This window comes from Acinonyx jubatus, chromosome F2 (genome assembly GCF_027475565.1).
Source record: "Acinonyx jubatus isolate Ajub_Pintada_27869175 chromosome F2, VMU_Ajub_asm_v1.0, whole genome shotgun sequence".
NCBI lineage: Eukaryota > Metazoa > Chordata > Mammalia > Carnivora > Felidae > Acinonyx > Acinonyx jubatus.
The window spans coordinates 76808018-76818985 of NC_069394.1; the positions used below are offsets into that span (position 1 = coordinate 76808018).

The 10968-nt window shown below is 41.2% G+C and overlaps 1 long non-coding RNA gene across 1 annotated transcript; it reads right to left on the reverse strand.

Moving 5' to 3' along the window:
* Positions 1–292: 292 nt before the first annotated feature.
* On the reverse strand, positions 293–8504 carry LOC128312860 (uncharacterized). The gene is made up of 4 exons (XR_008292710.1): positions 7976–8504; positions 7795–7862; positions 6435–6538; positions 293–3212 (listed from the first exon to the last, which is right to left on the reverse strand). It is a non-coding gene; the product is annotated as an uncharacterized LOC128312860 (long non-coding RNA).
* Positions 8505–10968: the final 2464 nt, after the last annotated feature.

A 10968-nucleotide genomic window follows, 5' to 3' on the forward strand; every position in this document is an offset into this window, starting at 1 on the left:
CAGAAGGGTTACCATGGTGATGGGCTTATAGACAGATAAGTTAGGGGTCCCCTGGAAAGAGAAAGATGAGACATAGCTTTCTTAACATAAGGAATATCATTTTAGGCGCCCCCCCCCCCCCCGCCATTTTGTGACCCATGCCTGACCGGCATTACTTGCCCAAGCCAATTTCTTGCAGAACTGCCTGGGATATGTTCAAATTGCAGAAAAATAGACCACGATAGTTCAATATTTTAGGAAATAAAGAGAATGCAAAATCTAACAGCCTCTACCAGGCCTAAAAATAGCCTAACACTATCAGAGACAATAAAGCAATGGTAACACTCCCAGTGCTATTTCAAAAGTAATGACCTAGGGCAGAGTCTTAAGTCATTTTTGCAGGAGTGAAGCCCCTCTGAGAAGTCAAACCCTGGACTAACTGGATCCAGAGAACCTTTGATGCGGACCCTTGCTGGCCCCCATGACTTCGATCAACCAGGACCCGGATTCTGTCCACCCAGGATGACTCTGGCCCCAATTCTACACGGAGCTCTCCTTTGCCAAGACCGTCCATGAATGTGCATGCCCCCTCAGCTTAAAACCTCCCCAACGTTGTTGTTGGGGAAGGGGCGGGCACTGCTGTGAGAAATATCCTGGTTTCCCCTTACTGGTTGCAAGTAAAACCCTTCCTTTTCCCACTCTTTTGCCTTGATCTCCACCAAGAGGCAAACTTAATTTCAGGTTCCAGGCTCAGGACCACTGACTTTGGCATTGGAACTCTGGTCTCTTGGACACAAGGAAGGAATGGGATGACTAAAGGTGGAAACACAGTGTCTAAAGGACAGCTGAGAGACGTCCAGCTTACGAAGCTACTTGTCAGCCTTGCTCTGGGGCTTGTATGGGTACTGATTAGTCATCAGCATGTACTGTGCATATATTTTTCTAATGGCATGGTACAGCTATCAGATATAATGGTAAACACTTCCTGTGTATTTATCTGACAAAAAAAAATGCCCACAAAAATGTAGTGTCTCTACAAAGACTATAGAGAAGGATGTTAAGTCTCAACGATTATATTGGGGAAATCAAAACAGAATGCTTTGGAAGAAGTCCCCAGGATGGGGCCATCAGTTACAACACACTTCACAGGGCACCTGGGTGGCTCAGTCGGCTGAGCATCCGACTCTTGATTTTGGCTCAGGTCATGATCTCATGGTTTGTGTGTTCGAGCCCCGTGTCAGGCCACAGCGTCAGGCTATGCGCTGACAGTGCAGAGCCTGCTTGGGATTCCCTCTCTCTCTCTCTCTGCCCCTCCCCCGTTCTCTCTTTCTCTCTCTCAAAATCAGTAAAAAAAAAAAGACTTTAAAAAAATACTTCAACAATTGTATTTGAACAAAATATGTCTGAGATGTGGTGCATTTGGTGCAGTCAATGAACTCAAGTGAGACCAGGGAACATATCCCATAAAATGCCGATGGTGCCTTCAGTCACTCCCTTTTCTTTGATTTCATTTTTCTCATTAAAACCCAATCTATGCCACATTTAAAGTTCTCTCCCACCTAACAGTAGCATGGTCAAAGCAATAAGCTGCACACACCCTAGGGAAGAATACCAAGCGAAGACTCTCTGACTTCCAAACTCCTTAGAACACCTCAGTTAACGTGACCCAAGATCATCGCTGATTTGCACAAACCTGACACACCGCCAGGCAGGAGTGGTAATAAATACAAAAATGTCGGAATTGAGTCACACAATTGTTTCCTGTTTATGGGGAAAATTTTTTTTTAAACAATTCAAAATTAAGCTTGAGGGAAAATTATTCCTGCCCTGGACACCTAGAAGCACGGGTGGCAGTTCGGCCCGTTCTATGATAATTGTTCACCTAAATCTGGTTTGCTTACAGTGATGCGTTAGGCTTTTGAATTCATCAATTTTCTTGCCTGAAAGCTCAAAAACTAATAATCTTTTTCCTGCTATTGCCAATAGCTCTAGCTGTTGTCAGAAATGTTCCCCTCTTCCAATGGAAACCTGCAAACGAACACAAAAACCCTACACAACTTAAGATCTGCTTTTCATAGAGATTTACTACCATGGGTCTTATTAAACATAAGACTTCAATTTTTAAAATATATTTACAAAAACACTCATCATCCACTTCAGTGAGGTTAATTATCCTCCCCTGAAATGTTGTGTTGAAAGTTAGTTCATTCTGAAGGGCACTCTGGCTGGCTCAGTTGGTAGACCATGCGACTCTTGATCTTGGAGCCATGAGTTTGAGTCCCATGTTGGGTGTAGAGATTACTTAAAAATCAAATGAATGAAAGACAGAAAGAAAGTTAGCTAATTCTGGGCTCAATACTGAGCTTATTGGGAGATGTTTCCATGCTTCTTCCTAAGCAAAGCCAACATGTTATATAACTAAGGCTAAAAGAAATTCACTCTTGGTATTATGTTGAACAGAAAGATGGAAGGAGGTCGCCATGCCATTTCTGTGGTATTTTGTGCTGCCAGGGGATAGGACTTATTTAATGGCCCTCGTACAGCGCTGCCATTCTTTTGAAAATGTCAAGTTCGGAAGATTTCACCAATCAGAGGCAAGCCCATAAGGAGCTCCTCCGCTTATATAGGAGAAACCAGTGACCAGGCAGTGATAGTGTAATAAATTCCTTAGCATGTACAAAGAAGGGGGGTTCACCCGCTTAGCTTTGAAAGGGTGGTGAGGGTTTCTCAGAAGACACCACCTGAAAGCTGCATCCTGGAAGGGAAGGATAAAGAACCTACGCAGGGTTGGAAGTAAGGAAGGCAGAAGATGAAAAATGGGAAGGGTACTCCAGGTAGTGAATGCAGCACATGGAAATGCTAGAGACTAAACAGCATGAAGCTTTAAGAAATAGCCTAGCTTTGAACCTGATCAGCAGGATTTCTCAGGTGGGGTCCATAAGTCCCCTCCATATGAGTTGCCCAGCTTGTTGCAATGCAGCTTCCAGAGCCCTGAGGCTTATCTACTACCTCAGAATCTGGAGCCTAGGACTTTGTATTTTAAATAAGCGTTCCAGAGAATTCATAAGCACTCTGGATTGTATATCCTCTGGCAAGGCAGAAGTCTGGGAAGGGGGGAGGTAGCAAGAGAGGATTCTGGTGAGGTGAGCAGTGTTGGACCATGAGGTTCTTGAACACCAAAGGTTTGGAACTTGAGACTTTCCTGAGTCCAATGGAGGAGCCACAGCCGGGATCTACATAAAAATAAAAAGGGGGAATAGAATTCTACTTTAGAAAAATCACTCTAGAGGCAGCATGGAAGAATGCCCTGGAACTGGGAGAGACTCAGGCAGAGTCATCCAGAGGACAGAAGAGCTGAAGAGAAATGGTAAGAAAGCAGGACCGACTAGAACCGGTGATTGGTCCGATGGGATATGGTAGTGAAGGGGAGGAGACATGGTTTTAAGGACAGGGGAGGGGACATCAAGAATGATCCCTCCCTAGGGTCCTAGCTTGAGTACTATTTATAGGGTGCTGATCACAAGGGGTGACAAGGAGAGTACGTTCAGTAACACCCAAAGTGTCTGTAGAACTCAGGTTCGGTAGACGCATTTGGGACGGAGTTAGAGACCCAGAGTTATCAATACACAGATGGCAACAGAAGCTGTGGAAAGTACAAGCTTATGGTGCCGTCTTTCTTCATAAACTAGGAAGTAGAGTTATTTCCCAATAGTAACCAAAAAAGGAGATGTCGGAGAATGCAGGAAATAGAAAATAGCCCCTATGAGGCCACAAGAGAGAATGCTGAACAAGGAAACAGAAAGCATTAAAGACTCATCAAGTATGGAAGGACAACTTGTCATAGCTCCAGTTGTGTTGAAGGTGTTTTCCTCCTGTAGCACTTCCCCACCAGGGGGGCAGGAATGTAGAAAGGAGACAGCTGGACCACTAGCAACTCAGCCCCTCTAAAGAAGCAGAGGGACTCTGGGTGCCTGGGTGGTTCACTCAGTTAAGCATCTGACTTTGGCTCAGGTCATGATCTCATGGTTCGTGGGTTCGAGCCCCACGTCAGGCTCTGTGCCGACAGCTCAGAGGCTGGAGCCTGCTCTGGATTCTTCGTCTCCCTCTCTCTCTGCCCTTCCTCCTGTGTGTTCTCTCTCACACACACAAATAAATAAACATTAAAGAAAAAATAAAGTTCCTTAAAAAGAAGAAGAAGAAGAAGAGGGACTAAAGGACCCCTCTGGTCTTGAGGCTCTCTCCCAAATGCTGTAATTCCTCCCCAAACTCAGATCTGGGAACAAAAACCTACCATTCTTCTCTTCAGAGTGGTTCCTCCTTGCTGCTTGCTTGTTAGTTCCCCTGCTGTGCGTGTTATGTATGCATGTGAATGCACACCCTCTGAACACTTTCCCGCAAGTACAAGCACTATTCCTTGACTGTTTCCCAGGCCTACTTAGGTAGCAGTGAATACTGAAATTATTTCCCCCTATTTTATGGTTATCTTTGTCTATAGCCAACAAGCTAGTGTGGCGATTAAGTAGAACAGACTTTGAAGCTCTATTCTGAATTCGTAGATGGAATTATTACTTCCATCCCCAACATATCTAGCCATCACTTCCTCTGCTTCTCTCTCTTTTTAGATATCTTCTTCTCTAAGCTTTCTATAATCGCCTACTTACTCCATGCAGCAAAGCATAGCTAAATCAAGTAGCAAATAATTTCCCTACACCGCTCTGCATGCTGAACTGGAACAGTGAGGGATGATCCCTGACCAAACACACACGTGCTCTTTCCCAGCTGGGAATCAAAGAGTAAAAGGGAGAGAAAATCAAGTTTTTCTGGGTCCAGGACTTCCACACACATACAGATCCCCAGTCTGCTCGCTCTGCCTGTCTCTCTGTCTCTCTCTCTCTCAAAATAAATAAACTAAAAAAATAAAGATAAAAAGATGGGAAGGGTCATGCTCATTTAAAAGGCTAGCAGCTGGCATTAATGTAATTAACATCACTTTTGAGCAGCTAAATGATTTTCTTTTGGAAAATGACTGATCCCATTGTGACCTCCATGGCACCCATTTCCCACTAAGGAACAGAAAATCTACCTTCTCTCTCCCCTCCCCAGTACCTCCAGGGAGCAGAGACATGACTTAAACTCAGCTAATCACATGGTCTGTCCTTAGGGGAAAGGGAAATAGAGACTTCATGTATGGATTTCCAGAGAACATCAGTATTGTAGCTGGAGTAAAATGTAGTTCTCAACACCCCAAGAAGCAGAACCATGTATGGCCCAATAAATAAATAATGATGTTAGATGAGGATTTGGAGTCTGGCAAAAATCCAGTTTGTATAGAAATCAAATCCTATTAGAGTATTATAAGGAAAGCTATGTTATTCTGGACTGAGTTTTGGTGGCTACGGATTGAGCCAATTATTTTAATTATACTCTTGGGAAAGCTACTGGAATTCAATTAAAGGTGACTGATTTCCACCGGCATTCAATTGAGTGCATTGCTTTTGAGCAAAGAGACTTGACATTTGGTTTAATAGTGTTAAGACTATGGTTTGATGCTGAGAAACAAAAAATGTGAGCTTTCAGCAATCAAATTAAGAACCTCAGCAAACACCATTAAAACTCACAGGACCAGACTACTTGAAGCCGCAGGGATCATTTAAAACACCGATGTTAACATTCTTTCTAAGCAAACATGTTCTTTATTTTAAAAATCTAGGTACTTAAATAGGAGAATGGCCTAATAAACTGAGGTAAATCACAACGATCAAATACAATGAACCAGTTAAAAGTGGGGTTTCTCCATATGGACAAACATGGCTAGACCTCTAAGACATGCCACTGAGAGGAGAAAATAGCTGTTTAATGAAGTACCCTCTAGGCAAGGGGGAAAAAAAACTGAGACAAGACAGTCTGATGAAAGGAAACTTTTGGTCCTAACTATGTTAATTAACTATTGCAAGGAGAATTACTAATACATTACCTAGATAGTCAAAAATAACTTTAAGAATAAATTTAGTTTCTAGTTTCTAAGTGATTTTTTAAAAAATGTTTTAATGTTTTTATTTTACTTTTGAGACAGAGACGGAGTGCAAGCAGGGGAGGGGCAGAGAGAGAGGGAGACACAGAATCGGAAGCAGGCTCCAGGCTCTGAGCTGTCAGCACAGAGCCCGACACGGGGCTCGAATTCACAAACTGTGAGATCATGACCTGAGCTGAAGTCGGATGCTTAACCAACCGAGCCACCCAGGTACCCCTATAAGTGATTTTTTTTAATGTTTATTTATTTATTTATTTATTTATTTATTTATTTATTTAGAGAGAGCCCACGTGGGTGCAAGTGCACGCGGAGGCTGGAGGGAGGTGCAGAGAGAGAAGGAGAGAGAGAATCCCAACAGGTTCCCTGCTTGTCAGCTCAGAGCCTGACATGGGGCTTCGTCCCACGAATCCCGTGAGATCATTACCTGAGCCAAAATCCAGAGTTCGTGTCTCCACCGATGGAGCCACCCAGGTGCCCCCATACGTGTTTTCTGGCAAACATTTTCCATCATGCAGTATTCTCAACAAGCTGTGATAAAACAATCATGTCGAAGGGAAGAGGTTTAGTTCCAGGCAAGACAGAATGAGCACATCCATCCTGACTCTTCTACTCCAAACGAGTGATGAGTTTCCCATTTTTCCTCGGCTGTGCCCGGGCCTAGGCTCAAGGCAGCCCCAGACCAAGAAGACCATAAATATTGTGTGATCTTCCCTCCATGAGGTACCTGGAATAGGCAAATCATGGAGACAGAAAGTAGAATAAAGGCTACAAGGGGTTGCGGGGAGGCAGGAATGGGGAGTCGCTAACATTTAGGGTTCCATTTGGGATGATGAAAAAGTTTTGGAAATGGGTAGTAGAGATGTTTGCACAACAAAGTCAACATACTGAATGTTACTGAATCGTACATCGAAACATGGCCAAAATGATAAACTTTATATATGTTTTTCACCACAATGGAAAAAAATTGAGAAAACGGAAAGAAAGAGAGCAATTCACAAGTACAGTTGTAAACTTTAACATTCCTCTCTCGGTAATCAACAGAACAGGTAGAGAAAAAATGAATACAGAAGAGATATAAAAGAACTATACAATCAATCACCTGAATGTAACTGGTATGTGTAGAACATTACACCAAAAATACATTCTTTTCAGGTGCATGTGAAACATGCAACAATATGGACCACATCTTAAGTTTTAAACAAGTCCTAACAAACTTAAAGTATTTAAATTATACGAAGAATATTTTTTGACAGTAATGGAGTTAAACTACAAATCGATAGCAGTAAGAACAAAAAAGTCTCTAAATACTTGCAAATTAACCAATACACTTCTGAGTAATTCATGGGTCAAAGACCTCAAAGGATATTAGAAAACCTTCTGAACTGAACAAATATAAAGCAGTGCTTAGAGGGAAAGTCAGAGCAAAGAACAAAAATCTCAACCCAATAGTCTCAGTTTCCCCATTAAGATAGTAGGGGGGCGGGGGGAAGCAAAGACATAGAAAGAAGGAAATAATGTTTTTTTTAAAGGGCAGAAACTGATAAAATGGAAAGCAAACCAAAATAAGATAAAGAAAATCAAGGAAACCAAAAGCTCATTCTTTGAAACAATCATTCAAGTTGATAAACCTCAAGCAAGACTGACAAAGAAAAAAAGGAAAGACACAACCATCAATATCAAGAATGAAAGGGGGAGGAGAAATTGGAGGGGGGTTATAAGAGGGGGGGAAGAGAGTGGGGGTGTGGGAAGGGGTGGAATATCACAACAGACTCCACAGACCTTACCAGGAGGAGGAGGGAATGTCCTAACTCTACACACAGAAATTCAACAACCCAGGTAAATGAACCAATGCCTGAAAAAAAAAAAAAAAGTAAAACTTGACTTAAACCTTACAACTTATACCAAAATTATCTCAAAGTGGATTGCAGACCTAACATTTATGTTTTATATAAAACATAGAGGCACCTGGGTGGCTCAGTCGGTTAAGCCTCCGACTTCAGCTCAGGTCATGATCTCACGGTTCATGAGTTTGAGCCCTGCATCGGGCTCTGTGCTGATGGCTCAGAGCCTGGAGCCTGCTTCAGATTCTGTGTCTCCCTCTCTCTGTTCCTCTCCTGCTCACAGTCTGTCTCTCTCTCAAAAATAAATAAAATTTTTTTAAAAAATGTTTAATAAAAAAACACAAAACTATAGTTTTACAAGAAAATAATAGAGAAAATCTTTGTGACTTAGAGTACACATGATACCAAAAGCACAATCTTTAAAGTGAAAATCTTGATTACTTAAATAGTATTAAAATTCTAAAACATTTCAACTGGGAAAGACATTGTTAAGAGACTGAAAAGGCAAGTTACGGACTAGGAAAAATATTCATTTGTACAAACAACTTGTGTTCAGACTATACCAAAAAAATAAATAAGTAAATAAAATTCATATCTCTACATTAAGAAAATAATCCAGTTTAAAAATAGACAAAAACTGGGGCGCCTAGGTGGCTCAGAGCCTGGAGCCTGTTTCAGATTCTGTGTCTCCTTCTCTCTCCGACCCTCCCCCATTCATGCTCTGTCTCTCTCTGTCTCAAAAATAAATAAACGTTAAAAACTAAAAAAAAAAATAAACACTAAAAAAATTTTTTTAAATAGACAAAAACGTACACGTACACTTCATCAAAGGGGGCATAAGGATGGCCAATAAACACGCAGAAAACATGTTCAACAATACCAACCATTGGAGAAATGCGTATTAAAGCCACAGTGAGAGTCGCACCAATGAAAATGGCTAAAACACCACGTGCTAAAGGATATGAAGTAACTGGAAATCTCCAACATCGCTGACGGCGACGCAAAATCTCACAGCCACACTGAAAAATAATGTAGCGCTTTCTCAATAGATCAAACCTACATTTTACTATATGACCCGGTAATCCCACTCCTAGGTATTTATTTACCTTAGAGAAATTAAAACTTATACTCACTTAAATACCTTTAGCTAAATGTTTATAGCTGTTCTATTCATAATTGCCAAAAGCCAAAAACAATCCAAATGTCCTTGAGTGGCCAAGTGGATGAATAAATGGAGGTCCGACAACACAACGAAGTGATGCTGTAGCAATGAAAAGGAATGAACTGTGGACGACTCAACACCTTGGATGAATTTCAAATGCATAAGGCTGTGTGAAAGAAGCCAGTCTCAAAAGTTGCATGTTGTATGACACTGTCCGATACTCTCAAAAACACAAAACCACAGTGACAGAGAACAGATCCTTTGTTGCCAACGGTCGGTGGTCGAGGAAGGAAATGATGACAAAGGGGCATCATGAGGGACTTTTTAGTGACAGAACTGTTCTGTATATTGAATGTGGTGGCAGCAACACGACTCTCTATGTGTTAAAACTGGTGGAACTGGGGGCTCCTGGGTGGTTCGGTCAGTTGAGCATCCGACTCTCGATTGAAGCTCAGATCATGATCCCAGGGTCTTGGGATGGAGTCCGGCGTGGGGCTCCATGCTGAGCGTGGAGCCGGCTTTAGATTTTCTCTCTCTTTCCCTCTGCCCCTCTCCCCGCACCTCTAAAATAAAAATAAAATAAAATAAAACTGGTAAAACTGTACATAAAAAAAAAAAAGTCCGAACACTTGATGGCAGCTCTCAATCAAGCATTTCTATTTTTTTCAACTATTTGTATGGATAGGTAATTAGCATTGACCATCAAATAAATGTTGAGTTCCTACTGGAAATCTCTGTATCCTTGAAATGCTATTAGTTTTCTGATTGGCCCTTATAATGTGCTATGGACCATAAAATGCATTATGTTCTCATAATCCCTTAACAAGAAGCTTAACAAGAGGATGCCTAAAATTCACCTATAGTATTTTCACTTACATCTACAACTGCTGCTTGGATATTATTCATAACATCTATCCTATGAAAGAGATAACTTTGAAATTCCAAAAATTTATTTTTGTCAATCAAATATTCCCCCCCCTCTTATTTTTGAGATTTCTCGGGAGTACTTTTAGGAAACTTTTAATATGGAATAGTCAATAACTGTTTATTGATTAAAATAAAAAACATTAATGATACATATAAATACCGTAAGTTGCATTTTGTGACTTTCTATGATTCAAACATCCGTACTGTCCATCAACAGAAATTATTCCTTTGCAAAGGCTTTTGAAAGCATCGCTCATTTTCCCTCCTATTCCCCATACATGTGACCTTTAACTTTAAATCTAATGTCTCTACCCTTTTTCGATCATCAAAACACCTTTTACAAAGAGCTCAACTTGAGCACAGGTGTACTTGTTAGAGAATCACACTCCCTGTAAACTCATTCCAATTAATCATTTCTCACCAGTTTAATAATTTTCGAACAAAACAAAAGCAAAAACAGAAGACCTTTAACCACATCAGGAAGCACCCCGGAAGGAATAGGTCTTAACTACATCGCGACTCAAAAGCAGATTGGGAAATGGTGAGTTGTCCCAAGAACAGAAGCGTGCTATGCTGTTGAATTATTTCAGTGCACCGATCACCCAGATTTGGTTTCATACCAAGCGTGCTTTTCTATTTCAAAACTTATCTAAATGTGTCTTAATCCAAACGTCGTTTGTCTTTCATTAAACCAGCTTCCCACTCGCTGAGGAAAATCATATCGTTGTTATTCCATTCTACTAAAATAAAAATTATAAATACCATGCTCTTCTCTCATATGCAACCTTTTTAAGTCCTAGTTGTGTCTTCTTTGAAAATTTTTTTAATGTTTATTTATTTTTAGTAATTCTTTTTTTTTTTTTTCAACGTTTATTTTTGGGACAGAGAGAGACAGAGCATGAACGGGGGAGGGGCAGAGAGAGAGAGAGACACAGAATCTGAAGCAGGCTCCAGGCTCTGAGCCGTCAGCACAGAGCCCGACATGGGGCTCGAACACACGAACTGTGAGATCATGACCTGAGCAGAAG